General features: G+C 39.7%; 1 pseudogene; it reads left to right on the forward strand.

Moving 5' to 3' along the window:
* The first annotated feature begins 15,324 nt into the window (after positions 1-15,324).
* On the forward strand, positions 15,325-16,280 carry LOC138078684 (olfactory receptor 6C6-like; annotated as a pseudogene).
* Positions 16,281-16,531: the final 251 nt, after the last annotated feature.

Genomic DNA, 16,531 nt, shown 5'->3' on the forward strand with positions numbered 1-16,531 from the left:
ATGAACTTCTCTCCTGTTTTTGTTAGGCAGTACATTAGAATTTCATTAACTTGATTGTGACCCACTCCCATCCCCTTCAACTGAGGGACAGTACTTAAATGATTTCCTATTTACTTTTTTTTTAATATAAAACATAAAGAAAAATACACAACAAATATACAATAGGATCTTTTATTCCCAAGCCACTAATGCTCCACTTGCTAGTCAATATGGTTATGTGGATTTACAACAACAACAAAAAGAATATTTCACTGGGTAAACATGATAAAACCATTATTACCAGAATTAACCAATGATATGTTATTAACTTCAAATTCTCCAATATTATTCAAACATAACCAATTGTCTAAAAGTTTCCCCATAAGAAAAAAGAATACAGTTTAATATGGCATGCTTCATTTGATTCTCATAGTATTTTAGTTTCCTTTTATTAGTATTTGGAATAGTTCTCTAATTTTTCCTTCACTTTGGGGAATGTTGATTGAAATTATTTTCCAGTAACTAAATATTATGTCCCTTGATTTTGGCTGAAGTTTCCTCAGTAATTATGTTCAATTTATTGACCTTTGGCTGGACAGCCACAGCAGTGATGATGACTTTCTCATCAAGTCCTATCAGATATGCTATTTCATAATGGATGCAAAAGGGCTGACTCTTTTTCCCTCTCTCCCTCTTTTTGAATATCTAGGATGTTCAGAAGTAAATGCATTTACCGTGAAAATTAGAAAGTGTGCATGGTCAGGGAAAGGCACAGTCTCAGAAGAGAACTGAGACCTTAAGTTTATACTCAGGCTTACAATTGGCACAGAGGACGCATACCATAATCAAAACACAAAAGTAAACTAGAAAATAATAAAAAAAATGGCAGCCCTTGGCAAGAGGAAGAATCTGAATCCCAGAGTTAGCACATTATTGAATTCAAATGGCCAGTGTTACTCAAAATTGTAAAGAGAAAGAAGAAACATGGTCCATTTAAAATAAATCAAAAGAAACTGTGCTGAAAAAGGCTTAATGGCAGATCTAATTATAGAATTGAAAACTGCAATAGCTAAACTGTTAACAAATCTATTACTCTTATAGAAATACAAAAAAAACTTGTTTTATTCTTTTTTTTAATTTTTATTTTTACTTTATTTTACTTTACAATACTGTATTGGTTTTGCCATACATTGACATGAATCCACGACAGGTGTACATGCATTCCCAAACATGAACCCCCCTCCCACCTCCCTCCCCACAACATCCCTCTGGGTCATCCCCGTGCACCAGCCCCAAGCATGCTGTATCCTGCATTGGACATAGACTGGCGATTCGTTTCTTACATGATAGTATACATGTTTCAATGCCATTCTCCCAAATCATCCCACCCTCTCCCTCTCCCTCTCCCTCTGAGTCCAAAAGTCCACTCTACACATCTGTGTCTCTTTTGCTGTCTTGCATACAGGGTCATCATTGCCATCTTTCTAAATTCCATATATATGTGTTAGTATACTGTATTGGTGTTTTTCTTTCTGGCTTACTTCACTCTGTATAATCGGCTCCAGTTTCATCCATCTCATCAGAACTGATTCAAATGAATTCTTTTTAATGGCTGAGTAATACTGCATTGTGTATATGTACCACAGCTTTCTTATCCATTCATCTGCTGATGGACATCTAGGTTGTTTCCATGTCCTGGCTATTATAAACAGTGCTGCGATGAACATTGGGGTACATGTGTCTCTTTCAATTCTGGTTTCCTCAGTGTGTATGCCCAGCAGTGGGATTGCTGGGTCATAAGGCAGTTCTATTTGCAAATTTTTAAGGAATCTCCACACTGTTCTCCATAGTGGCTGTACTAGTTTGCATTCCCAACAGTGTAGGAGGGTTCCCTTTTCTCCACACCCTCTCCAGCATTTATTGCTTGCAGACTTTTGGATCTCAGACATTCTGACTGGTGTGAAGTGGTACCTCATTGTGGTTTAGATTTGCATTTCTCTAATAATGAGTTATGTTGAGCATCTTTTCATGTGTTTGTTAGCCATCCGTATGTCTTCTTTGGAGAAATGTCTATTTAGTTCTTTGACCCATTTTTTGTTTTATTCTTTCGTGTGTGCTTAGTCTCTTCAGTCGTGTCCAACTCTTTGCAACCCCATGGACTGTAGATTGCCAGGCTCCTCTGTCCATGGGGATTCTTCAGACAAGAACAGTGGAGTGTATTGGCACGCCCTCCTCCAGGGAATCTTTCCAACATAGGCATCAAACGTGTCTCTTATGTCTCATGCACCGGCAGGCGTGTTCGTCACCACTAGAGCCACTTGGGAAGTAATGATAAATATGGAGCACTGCATCCAAGTTCATAAGTATATAATTCTCTTAAAAGTACATGAAGTATTTACAAAATTTAATGTCAGCTTAGCCTAAAGGAAATTTCAAAACCTTCCACAGGATTAAATTCTTGGAAATATGCTTTCTAATTATAATGGAATTAAGTAAGAATCAGTGACAGACAAAAGACTAGAAAGTCACCAAATGTTTGAAAATTAAGTAACATACTTCTACATAGTTAGTTGCTCACAAGAAGAATCAGTAAGGACTTATAGAAAATTTTGAACTACTTGAAAAAGAAATATACCATATCAAAATTGTGTTAAATACACAAATTTTAGTTTACACATTATGAAAAACTGGCATAATGAAATGTATGCTTTAGAAGAGACAAAAACTAAATATTAATCATTTATTTATTTCAGTATTGTCCAATATGGTAGCCACTAGCCACCAAGAGTTTTAAGTACTTGAAAGATGACCAGTACAAATTTAATATTCATTATTTTATGTTTAAATTTATATACCCATATACTGCTTTCAGTTCAGTTCAGTTCAGTTCAGTCGCTCAGTCATTACCGACTCTTTGAGACCCCATGAATCGCAGTACTCCAGGCCTCTCTGTCCATCATCAACTCCCAGAGTTTACTTAAACTCATGTGCCGGAGTCCAGCTCCAGCAGACAGGGAATCAGCCTGAAGGGTTGAGAGGTGTTGGTGGACGATGATGTAGCCTCTGACTCATAGTAGGGAACTACATGTTTATTTCAAGCTTCAGGGTTTTTTTTTATACTTTGAATAAAGCATGAGCTCAGAGGTTTGACATTTTTAGTTTCCCCCACCCAGATTTACTGTCTCCAGAAATCATTGTTGTCCTACAAACAGAGTTCCCGCTTCAGTGATTCTCTCAGAATCTGGTTTCAGTTCAGTACAGTTCAGTTGCTCAGTCGTGTCTGACTCTTTGCAACCCCATGAATCGCAGCATGCCAGGCCTCCCTGTCCATCACCAACTTCTGGAGTTCACTCAGACTCACGTCCATCGAGCCAGTGATGCCATCCAGCCATCTCATCCTCTGCCGTCCCCTTCCCCTCCTGCCCCCAGTCCCTCCCAGCATCAAAGTCTTTTCCAATGAGTCAACTCTTTGCATGAGGTAGCCAAAGTACTGGAGTTTCAGCTTCAGCATCATTCCTTCCAAAGAAATCCCAGGGCTGATCTCCTTCAGAATGGACTGGTTGGATCTCCTTGCAGTCCAAGGGACTCTCAAGAGTCTTCTCCAACACCACGGTTCAAAAACATCAATTCTTCGGTGCTCAGGCTTCTTCACAGTCCAACTCACATCCATACATGACCACTGGAAAAACCATAGCCTTTACTAGACAGAACCTAGTCGGCAAAGTAATGTCTCTGCTTTTGAATATACTATGTAAGTTGGTCATAAATTTTCTTCCAAGGTATAGGTGTCTTTTAATTTCATGGCTGCAATCACCATCTGCAGTGATTTTGGAGCCCAAAAAAATAAAGTCTGACACAGTTTCCACTGTTTCCCCATCTATTTCCCATGAAGTGATGGGACTGGATGCCATGATCTTTGTTCTCTGAATGTTGAGCTTTAAGCCAACATTTTCACTCTCCTCTTTCACTTTCATCAAGAGGCTTTTTAGTTCCTCTTCACTTTCTGCCATAAGGGTGGTGTCATCTGCATAGCTGAGGTGATTGATATTTCTCCTGGCAATCTTGAATCCAGCTTATGTTTCTTCCAGTCCAGCGTTTCTCACGATGTACTCTGCATAGAAGTTAAATAAGCAGGGTGACAATATACAGCCTTGATGTACTCCTTTTCCTATTTGCAACCAGTCTGTTGTTCCATGTCCAGTTCTAACTGTTTCTTCCTAACCTGTATACAGATTTCTCAAGAGGCAGGTCAGGTGGTCTGGTATTGCCATCTCTTTCAGATTTTTCCACAGTTTATTGTGATCCACACAGTCAAAGGCTTTGGCATAGTCAATAAAGCAGAAATCGATGTTTTTCTGGAGCTCTCATGCTTTTTCCATGATCCAGCAGATGTTGGCAATTTGATCTCTGGTTCCTCTGCCTTTTCTAAAACCAGCTTGAACATCAGGAAGTTCACAGTTCACATATTGCTGAAGCCTGACTTGGAGAATTTTGAGCATTACTTTACTAGCATGTGAGATGAGTGCAATTGTGCGGTAGTTTGAGCATTCTTTGGCATTGCCTTTCTTTGGAATTGGAATGAAAACGGACCTTTTCCAGGGCAGTGGCCACTGCTGAGTTTTCCAAATGTGCTGGCATAGTGAGTGCAGCACTTTCACAGCATCATCTTTCAGGATTTGAAACAGCTCAACTGGAAATCCATCACCTCCACTAGCTTTGTTCGTAGTGATGCTTTCTAAGGCCCTCTTGACTTCACATTCCAGGATGTCTGGCTCTTGATGAGTGATCACAACAACACGATTATCTGGGTCGTGAAGATTGTTTTTGTAGAGTTCTGTGTATTCTTGCCACCTCTTCTTAATATCTTCTGCTTCTGTTAGATCCATACCATTTCTGTCCTTTATCGAGCCCATCTTTGCATGAAATGTTCCCTTGGTATCTCTAATTTTCCTGAAGAGATCTCTAGTCTTTCCCATTCTGTTGTTTTCCTCTATTTTTTTGTGTTGATCACTGAAGGCTTTCTTATCTCTTCTTGCTATTCTTTGGAACTCTGCATTCAGATGCTTATATCTTCCCTTTTCTCCTTTACTTTTCACTTCTCTTCTTTTCACAGCTATTTGTAAGGCCTCCCCAGACAGCCATTTTGCTTTTTTGCATTTCTTTTCCATGGGGATGGTCTTGATCCCTGTCTCCTCTACAATGTCACGTACCTCATTTCATAGTTCATCAGGCACTCTCTCTATCAGATCTAGGCCCTTAAATCTATTTGTCACTTTCACTGTATAATCATAAGGGATTTGATTGAGGTCATACCTGAATGGTCTAGCGGTTTTCCCTACTTTCCTCAATTTGAGTCTGAATTTGGTAATAAGGAGTTCATGATCTGAGCCACAGTCAGCTCCTTGTCTTGTTTTTGTTGACTGTATAGAGCTTCTCCATCTTTGACTGCAAATAATATAACCAATCTGATTTTGGTGTTGACCATCCTGTGATGTCCATGTGTAGAGCATTCTCTTGTGTTGTTGGAAGAGGGTGTTTGCTATGACCAGTGCATTTTCTTGGCAAAAGTCTATTAGTCTTTGCCCTGCTTCATTCTCCATTCCAAGGCCAAATTTGCCTTTTACTCCAGGTGTTTCTTGACTTCCTACTTTTGCATTCCAGTCCCCTCTAATGAAAAGGACATCTTTTTGGGGTGTTAGTTCTAAAAGGTCTTGTAGGTCTTCATAAAACCATTCAACTTCAGCTTCTTCAGCATTACTGGTTGGGGCATAGATTTGGATAACTCTGATATTGAATGATTTGCCTTGGAAACGAACAGAGATCATTCTGTCGTTTTTGAGATAGCATCCAAGTACTGCATTTTGGACTCTTTTGTTGACCATGATGGCTACTCCATTTCTTCTGAGGGATTCCTGCCTGCAGTAGTAGATCTAATGGTCATCTGAGTTAAATTCACCCATTCCAGTCCATTTTAGTTTGCTGACTCCTAGAATGTCGACATTCACTCTTGGCATCTCTTGTTTGACCACTTTCAATTTGCCTTGATTCATGGACCTGCCATTCCAGGTTCCTATGCCATATTGCTCTTTACAGCATCGGACCTTGCTTCTATCACCATTCATATCCACAGCTGGGTATTGTTTTTGCTTTGGCTCCATCCCTTCATTCTTTCTGGAGTTATTTCTCCACTGATCTCCAGTAGCATATTGGGCACCTACTGACCTGGGGAGTTCCTCTTTCAGGATCCTATCATTTTGCCTTTTCATACTGTTCATGGGGTTCTCAAGGCAAGAATACTGAAGTGGTTTGCCATTCCCTTCTCCAGTGGACCACATTCTGTCAGATCTGTCCACCATGACCCACTCATCTTGGGTGCCCCGCGGGCATGGCTTGGTTTCATTGAGTTAGACAAGGCTGTGGTCCTAGTGTGATTAGATTGACTAGTTTTCTGTGAGTATGGTTTCAGTGTATCTGCCCTCTGATGCCGTCTTGCAACACCTACCATCTTACTTGGGTTTCTCTTACCTTGGGCGTGGGGTATCTCTTCACGGCTGCTCCAGGAAAGCACAGCCGCTGCTCCTTACCTTGGACGAGGGGTATCTCCTTACCGCCGCCCTTCCTGACCTTCAACGTGGGATAGCTCCTCTAGGCCCTCGTGCAGCCGCTGCTCCTTCGGTTGCTCCTCCCGGCAGCTGCCCCTGGCCTCGGGCGCAGGGTGGCTCCTCAGGGCCACTGCCCCTGGCCTCGGGCATGAGGTGGCTTCTCCTGGCCACCTCTGGCCTCGTACTCGGGGTAGCTCCTCCCAGCCGTTGCCCCTGGCCTTGGACTTAGCAGCTCCTCTTGGCTGTTTCTGCACTGTCACAGCCTGGCACTCTGGGACACTGCCCCTGACCTCAGACGTGGGGTAACTCCTCTCGGCTGCACTTAGTGTGCCGGGTCTCAGCCACCCGCGCTTAGCGCCGGGTTGCAGCCGCGCGTGCTTAGCGCTGGGTTGCAGCCACGCGTGCTTAGTACGCTAGGTCGCAGCTGCTTGCGCTTAGAATCCACTTTACTATCTATTATCTACTTTCTCTTATGTGTCCTATACTTAACTTGTGATTACATTGTAACTCATGCCAAGTTCCTCAGTTTATTTCTTATCTTTCTAAATCCTGTTTGCCCATAACATATTAAGATCACTATCTCCTAAAAAGGCTTTTAGCTATTCTTAATTATTCCTAAATCCTAAACTTAGCAAACTTGTTTTGCCGTAAATATTTCCCTCACAGACAGGACTCAACAACCCTTTCCATGGCCTCAAGCTGCGGCTACATGCTCATCCTGGAATATTCGTTGTAAAGATCCTTGAACAAATGTCAATGGTTATTTTATAGATTATTTTCTGGGCACAACTGTAGAAGGCTTTGTGCTTTCTCATGCTTCTCTCAAGCACCTTAACATTTTTTCAGCCAACTCAACTGAAGAAAGGAAAGAACAAGTCAGAATCACAAGGGCTAACTCCTTCATCCTGGGACCTTGCCTGCAAGATAAGGAGAGGGGGTTGAGGCCATGCCTCCATTTTGTCAGTAATGCCTATTGCGGCTCCCGACACTCATGCCCATCGAGTCAGTGATGCCATCCAGCCATCTCATCCTCTGTCGTCCCCTTCTCCTCTTGCCCCCATTCCCTCTCAGCATCAGAGTCTTTTCCAGTTAGTCAATTCTTCACATGAGGTGGCCAAAGTACTGGAGTTTCAGCTTTACATCAGTCTCTCCAATGAACATCCAAGATTGATTTCCTTTAGAATGGACTAGTTGGATCACCTTGTAGTCCAAGGGACTCTCAAGAGTCTTCTCCAACACCACAGATCAGAAGCATCAATTCTTCGGCACTCAGCTTTCTTCACAGTCCAACTCTCACATCCATACATGACCACTGGAAAAACCATAGCCTTGACTACACCGACCTTTGTTGGCAAACGAATGTCTCTGCTTTTCAATATGCTATCTTCGTTGGTCATAACTTTTCTTCCAAGGAGTAAGTGTCCTTTAATTTCATGGCTGCAATCATCATTTGCAGTGATTTTGGAGCCCCCCAAAATAAAGTCTGACACTGTTTCCACTGTTTCCCCATCTATTTCCCATGAAGTGATGGGACCAGATGCCATGATCTTCGTTTTCTGAATGTTGAGCTTTATGCCAACCTTTTCACTCTCCTCTTTCACTTTCATCTAGAAGCTCTTTAGTTCTTCATCACTTTGGCTTCCTCACCAGCCATAAGGCTGGTGACATCTGCATAGCTGAGGTTATTGATATCTCTCCTGGCAATCTTGATTCCAGCTTGTGCTTCTTCCAGCCCAGCATTTCTCATGATGTACTCTGCATAGAAGTTAAATAAGCAGGGTGACAATATACAGCCTTGACATACTCCTTTTCCTATTTGGAACCAGTCTGTTGTTCCATGTCCAGTTCTAAATGTTGCTTCCAGACCTGCATATAGGTTTCTCAAGAGGCAGGTCAGGTGGTCTGGTATTCCCATCTCTTTCAGAATTTTCCACAGTTTATTGTGATCCACACAGTCAAAGGCTTTGGCATAGTCAATAAAGCAGAAATAGATGTTCTTCTGGAGCTCTCTTGCTTTTTTGATGATCATGCGGATGTTGGCAATTTGATCTCTGGTTCCTCTGCCTTTTCCAAAACCAGCTTGAACATCTGGAAGTCCATGGTTTATGTATTACTGATGCCTGGCTTGGAAAAATCTGAGCATTACTTTACTAGCATGTGAGATGAATGCAATTGTGTAGTAGTTTCAGCAGTCTTTGGCGTTGGCTTTCTTTGGGATTGGAATAAAAACTGACATTTCCAGTCCTGTGGCCACTGCTGAGTTTTCCAAATGTGCTGGCATAGTGAGTGCAGCACTTTCACAGCATCATCTTTCAGAATTTGAGCTAGCTCAACTGGAATTCCATCACCTCCACTAGCTTTGTTCGTAGTGATGCTTTCTAAGGCCCACTTGACCTCACATTCCAGGATGTCTGGCTCTAGGTGAGTGATCACACCAATGTAATTATCTGGGTCGTGAAGATCTTTTTTGTACAGTTCTTCTGTGTAGTCTTGCCATCTCTTCTTAATATCTTCTGCTTCTGTTAGATCTATACCATTTCTGCCTTTATCGAGCCCGCCTTTGCATGAAATGTTCCCTTGGTATCTCTAATTTTCTTAAAGAGATCTCTAGTCTTTCCCATTCTGTTGTTTTCCTCTATTTCTTTGCATTGATCGCTTAGGAAGGCTTTCTTATCTCTCCTTGCTATTCTTTGGAACTCTGCATTCAGATGCTTATATCTTTCCTTTTCTCCTTTGCTTTTCACTTCTCTTCTTTTCACAGCTATTTGTAAGGCCTCCTCAGACAGCCAGTTTTCTTTTTTGCATTTTTTTTCCATGGGGATGGTCTTGATCTCTATCCTGTACAATGTCACGAACCTTCATCCATAGTTCATCAAGCACTCTGTTTTTCAGATCTAGTCCCTTAAATCGATTTCTCATTTCCACTTTTATAATCATAAGGGATTTGTTTTAGGCTATCATCATTGGATAGTGTGGATCTATGTAATCTTACCAATAGCCTAAAAAAAAGAAGCTACCTCCAGACAGATTATTGAGAAATAATTTAACTTCAAAATAATTTGAACTTTTTGGGGGATATAGTTAGTGAATATCAAGAAAAATTATAGTCATGTAACCACCACTACAAACAACATACCAAATGTTCACATCACTCTATGAAAAGTTCCTTTAAAACACTTTTGTAGTCAATACTTCTCACCCTCAGCCTATAACAGTATTCATCAGATTTTGGTCTCTAATTTTCAGTGTTTTCTAGAATTATGAAGAGATTCTCCAATGGCTGAGTGATAAAGAATTGACCTGCAATGCAGGGGACGCCTGCAGTGCAGAGATCCATCACTCAGTTAGGAAGAGCCCCAGAAGGAGGGTATGGCAATCCTTTCCACTATACTTTCCTGGAGAATCCCATGGACAGAGGAACCTAGTGGGCTACAGTCTATAGAGTCACAAAGAGTCAGACACGGTTGAAGTGACTGAACACACATGCATACAGAATTATAAAAATGGAATCACAGCATATGTAGATATTGTATCTGGCTTCTTATACCTAGCATAATATTTCTAATATTCAGTTGTGCTTTTTAATATATCATTAGTCTATACCTTTGATGTGTATACTACAGTTTTCTGAAACTTTCACCAGCTGACAGACACTGAATTTTCTCCAGGAATGGGCAGTAACACAAAATGCATTTCATAGATAAATCTAGTTTATTTGAAAGAAAAAATAATAATTCCATAAAAATCCACCCCAAGCTCCTCATATTGTAAATTTATTAATATATGCTCCTTAATTATTACTTTAAAAAGTCATGTATACACCACTAGGTGCCAGATTGTAAAATCAGTTCAGTTCAGTTCAGTCGCTCAATCGTGTCCGAGTCATTGTGACCCCATGAATCGCAGCATGCCAGGCCTCCCTGTTCATCACCATTTCCCAGAGTTCACTCAGACTCACGTCCAAAATAGTTTGCAATAAAGTGTAAAATTGCTTCTGTTGCTAATTGGAAGCAAGATGACATCTTGTGTTGGTGTATGCCAGCTTGGATTTTTGAATGTCATGCCAGGACAGAGAACTGCCGATGACCTTGTTAGATATTTCATTAATTTCCCTAAATCACTTGGATACTCCTTTGGGTTACTTTCACTTCAATTTTTGTTTAAAGTACATTACAATGTTGTCTTTCATTGTCAGTAATTAGTTGTTTTGGAATTCCGATCCCCAGAGAAGAGATTTTTTTTCTGTGTTTTACTTCAATAGATCCTTTGAGAGTGTAGAAAGTAAAAAATGATAAAATGGCGGAATATTACAAGTGGACAGAAAGAAATGTGTAATCTCTTTCTTGGAACAGTTATTTATCTCTGATTAGATGATGCCCTGAGATTTTTGACACTTGTCCTCTTTATTTTAGTTCAATTTACTTTGAGGAATAACTATTTTGAGGTTGTGAATGACAGCAAATATAAGAACAAACTTTCATATAATGCAGCTTATCTGGATTAGATGATGGAAGTCTATTAAAGTTATTGATACCTGAGTTCTGAATTGCAAAATGGGTATGAATTTAAGGGAATGTAGCAAATCTTTACAGAAACACAATATGTATATTTTTTTTCTTTACACAAAAATCACCTAGATAATCAACATCCAGGTTAGATAACAAACTATTATTGTAAGAGCCTAAAATCATTATTAGTTATGTTAGCATAAATCTCTTCTATGCACTCATAAAGGAATAATAGATACAAGAGATGCAAGAAGGTAAGTCAATGGATGTGAATCTGAGTGAACTCCAGGAGTTGGTGATGGACAGGGAAGCCTGGCGTGCTGCAATTCATAGGGTTGCAAAGAGTCGGACACGACTGAGCCACTGAACTGAACTGAACTGAAGTCAACTATAATTTTAACAAGTTCAGAATCAGAAATTAAATCAAATATACAGTGAATCAAATTTAGGGAGTTAAACTTGACTACAGAATTTTTATGTTTAAAAAGATTTTAATGATAGAGTCATTTATGTTTTATATATTCATAGTTGATGTATTCTATTTTAATCAGTTACATGCAAGTTTCACTTTCTTTGATTCTCTTTATGAATTAAATATTGGGAGAAATAGCAATAACCTCAGATATGCAGTTGACACCACTCTTATGGCCGAAAGTGAAGAGGAACTAAAAAGCTTCTTGATGAAAGTGAAAGAGGAGAGTCAAAAAGTTGGCTTAAAGCTCAACATTTAGAAAATGAAGATCATGGTATCTGGTCCCATCACTTCATGGGAAATAGATGGGGAAACAGTGGAAACAGTGTCAGACTTTATTTTTGGGAGCTCCAAAATCACTGCAGATGGTGATTGCAGCCATGAAATTAAAAGACACTTACTCCTTGGAAGAAAAGTTATGACCAACTTAGATAGCATATTGAAAAGCAGAGGCATTCGTTTGCCAACAAAGGTCGGTGTAGTCAAGGCTATGGTTTTTCCAGTGGTCATGTATGGATGTGAGAGTTGGACTGTGAAGAAAGCTGAGTGCCGAAGAATTGATGCTTTTGAACTGTGGTGTTGGAGAACACTCTTGAAAGTCCCTAGAACTGCAAGGAGATCCAACCAGTCCATTCTGAAGGAGATCAACCCTGGGATTTCTTTGGAAGGAATGATGCTGAAGCTGAAACTCCAGTACTTTGGCCACCTCATGCAAAGAGTTAACTCATTGGAAAAGACTCTCTGATGCTGGGAGGGATTGGGGGCAGGAGGAGAAGGGGACGACAGAGGATGAGATGGCTGGATGGCATCACTGGCTCGATGGACATGAGTCTGAGGGAACTCCGGGGGTTGGTGATGGACAGGGAGGCCTGACGTACTGCGATTCATGGGGTCACAAAGAGTCGGACATGACTGAGCGACTAAACTAAACTGAACTGAACTGAACTGAACTGAACTAGGTAAAGAGATATGAAGAAATTATGGCAATTTTTTTTTTTCTGAAACTTGAGAAAGTATAATTCTAGAACAGTCTGTTAGACCCACATGGTAAGAGAAGTCCTATGACTAAATCCTAAAATATAGTTTTTCAAATCAGAGGTAGAGCAACTATAGGTGTCATAGTAAGGACAAAACTATATAGTTTGGTAATAAAAGCATACAACCTCCTAGTAGTTGAAGACTACAAGTTTTGAATTGCTATTAAAGACATTAAGGCTCTTTACTAATAGCTGCTTTGGAAAATCACCTTAAGCACTAAAATCTTATTTTATTTTTTGAAATAGGAAAAAAGTAATAAACAGATAAGATAGGAATATTAGCAAGACAAATGCAAAAGAATAAAGTCAGCAAGGTATGCTTGAGAAGCTCATTTCTCTTAAAAGTCTACATGGAACTTTATTCAATGTTATGTGGCAGCATGGATGGGAGTTTGGGGGAGAATTGATACATGTATCTGTGTGACTGAGTCCCTTCACTGTTCACCTGAATATATCACAACATTGTTTGTTAATTGGCTCTACTTCATTACAAAAAGAAAAAAAAAGAGAGAGAGAGAGAGAGAATAACAACCAGGGAAAAATTTTGTTTTTAAATGCTCAGAAAAAAAAGAAAGAAAGAAAACCAAGTCCATGGGCAATGCATATATTGAAGGACTCATATGATTAACATAAAGGGGTCAGTACAACGTGGAAGTAAGTAAAATTCTTATAGATAGTTCAGTTCAGTTCAGTTCAGTCACTCAGTCGTGTCCGACTGCGACGCCATGTATCGCAACACGCCAGGCCTCCCTGTCCATCACCAACTCCCTGAGTTCCCTCAGACTCACATCTATCGAGTCAGTGATGCCATCCAGCCATCTCATCCTCTGTCGTCCCCTTCTCCTCCTGCCCCCAATCCCTCCCAGCATCAGAGTCTTTTCCAATGAGTCACCTCTTTGCGTGAGGTAGCCCAAGTAGTGGAGTTTCAGCTTTAGCATCATTCCCTCCAAAGAAATCCCAGGGCTGATCTTCAGAATGGACTGCTTGGATCTCCTTGCAGTCCAAGGGACTCCCAAGAGTCTTCTCCAACACCACAGTTCAAAAGCATCAATTCTTTGGCACTCAGCCTTCTTCACAGTCCAATTCTCACAGCCATACATGACCACTGGAAAAACCACAGCCTTGACTAGACAGACCTTTGTTGGCAAAGTAATGTCTCTGCTTTTCAATATGCTATCTAGGTTGGTCATAACTTCCCTTCCTATGAGTAAGTGTCTTTTAATTTCATGTAGAAAAGATAGAAAAATATAATCTGGAGTAGTCAATAGTTTTATAAAGAAATTGGAGGATGTAAGAAAACATAGTGTCTGAACTTATACAAACATATGTAAGAATACATTTTAAAAGACTGAGGGAATCCCCTGGTGGTCCAGTAGTTAGAACTCCAGGCTTCCACTTCCGTTGGCACCTTTTCCATTCCTTATCAGGAAACTAAGATCCCGTGACCAGAAAAAGAAAAGTTTAATTGAACTAAAGTGACACAATATTTTTCTTTAAGATGTTTGTTTTTGTCATGTTTTCATTTGTTTATTTATCACATATACTAATAACAACATTTGAGTATAGCAAAGCCAGTCAAGAAAGCTGATAGCAATAATGGTATACTCTCAGTGCAAAGGAAATGCAAAAGAACTGTAAGCAGGATCTTCAAGTACTAGAAATCAGTCCTGCCATAGTCATTGATCATCACAGGAATTATACTGTAACTCTAAAATCCAGTTTTGAAAAATCATCCTAATACTCATACTACAAAGACAAACCAACTCAGTGCATTTGCACAGATTAAATAAATGTGAAAGTAAAATGCATTTAAAATAACTAATATTCTTTTAATTAAATTATACATCCAGAATAGTGCCCACTTGGGAAAGATGACTATATATGCATATTAACACAAAAAATTCAAGTTCCAGGGGGGAAATTGTGAGAATATTAGAATGAAGAGAACTAATGTATGAGAAAGAATTTAGAATTGACTATAGCATGGAGTTATGTGTCACTGGCGATTTTTGAAGATACAACCTGTGAATAGATTAGAGAATATATACCTTTCTGTGCCTAAGGTTAATATATATGTGCATATATATGCTAATGCTTCCCTTGTAACTCAGTCAGTAAAGAGTCTGCCTGCAATGCAGGAGACCTGGGTTCGTTCGATTCCTGGGTTGGGAAGATCCCCTGGAGAAGGAAATGGCAACCCATTCCAGTATTCTTGCCTGGAGAATCCCATGGACGGAGCCTGGAGGGCTATAGTCCATGGGGTCGCAAGAGTCGGACATGACTTAGAGACTAAACCACCACAACTACCACCATATGCTAATGCATATTTAGTTAAAATATATTTTCATTTTATACATATACATTTAGGTTAATTTATAAATATTAAAGTTATATATTTACACATACAATGGTTAATACTTGTAAGTTAATTTACATTGCTATATTCATATGTTTTAAGATCAATTATTTTGGTTTTTTTTTCATATGTAGATTTGACAAGGCTCACAGAGAGTAAGGGCTTCCCTCGTGGCTCAGCTGGTAAAGAATCTGCTAGCAATGTGGGAGACTTGGTTTCGATCGCTGGGTTGGGAAGATTCCCCGGAGAAAGGAAAGGCTACCAACCCCAGCATTCTGGCCTGGAGAATTCCATGGACTGTATAGTCCATAGGGTCACAAAAAGTGACCTCAGACACGACTGAGCAACTCCCACTTTTCACAGAAGAGTAATGAGGAACCAGTCATGGGAAATAGAATTCATTCTCTTGGGACTGACCCACAATTACAAATTATGATATTTCTGTTTCTCTTTTTCAGTTACACATTGAGCCTGATGAGGAATGTAATCATTATCCTCCTCACCTTGCTGGATATTCACCTCAAAACTCCAATGGATTTCTTTCTCTGTAGTTTCTCATTTTTAGAAATCATATTCACAACAGTATATATTCCCAGATACCTGGTCATCATGGTGACTAAAGAAAAAACCATTTCATTTAATGATTGTGCAGTTCAATTGTTCTTCTTCTTTTTATTGTGAATTACAGTGAATTACTTTCTTGCTGCCATGTCCTATGACTGCTATGTTGCCATCTGCAAACCGCTACATTACCCAGTCATCATCAACAGCAAAGTTTGTTATCAGCTTGTACTCAGATCTTGGGTAACTGGATTCCTAATTATCTTTCCTCCATTTATCATGGGACTCGAGCTGGATTTCTGTGCTTCCAAAATAATTGATCACTTTATGTGTGAAATTTCTTCTATCCTGCAGATATCCTGCACAGATACACGTGTTCTGGAATTGATGTCATTTATCTTAGCTATAGTAATATTTGGGGTCACATTGGTATCAGTGACTGTTTCTTATATAAACATAATTAAGACCATTCTGAAATTCCCTTCAGCATAGCCAAGAGCCAAAGCTTTTTCCCCCTGTACTTCCCACATGACTGTTGTCTCCCTGACATATGGAAGCTGTATCTTTATGTATGCTAAACCATCTACAAGAGAACAGCTAACTATATCCAAAGGTGTAGCTTTGTTGTACACTTCAGTTACCCCTTTACTAAATCCCTTCATTTACACCCTAAGGAATCAATAGGTGAAAGAATTCTTCTGGGACAGGTTACAAAAGATCCTGTGTTTCTCAACAAAACAGTTATTTAAAGGCCACCAGTCATAATATTATCACAACAACAACAAAAATATGTTTCATGCATTTGTTCTGGTCACATTTTCCTACTTCAAAACTTATTTCATAGAGGACATTCTCTTCAAGAATCTTATAGCTCAGCTTCACCCTTATACTTTATTCTTTCTAATGAAAATATTCCATCCTGCTATAATAATTTACTCTCTCAAGTCTGTAATTCAAGTGTTAAATATCATCTCTTTATGGCTTACCAGTGTCTAAAAATCATGACTGAATAAAAT

The sequence above is a fragment of the Capricornis sumatraensis genome, chromosome 4 (assembly GCF_032405125.1).
Source record: "Capricornis sumatraensis isolate serow.1 chromosome 4, serow.2, whole genome shotgun sequence".
In the NCBI taxonomy this organism is placed as follows: domain Eukaryota; kingdom Metazoa; phylum Chordata; class Mammalia; order Artiodactyla; family Bovidae; genus Capricornis; species Capricornis sumatraensis.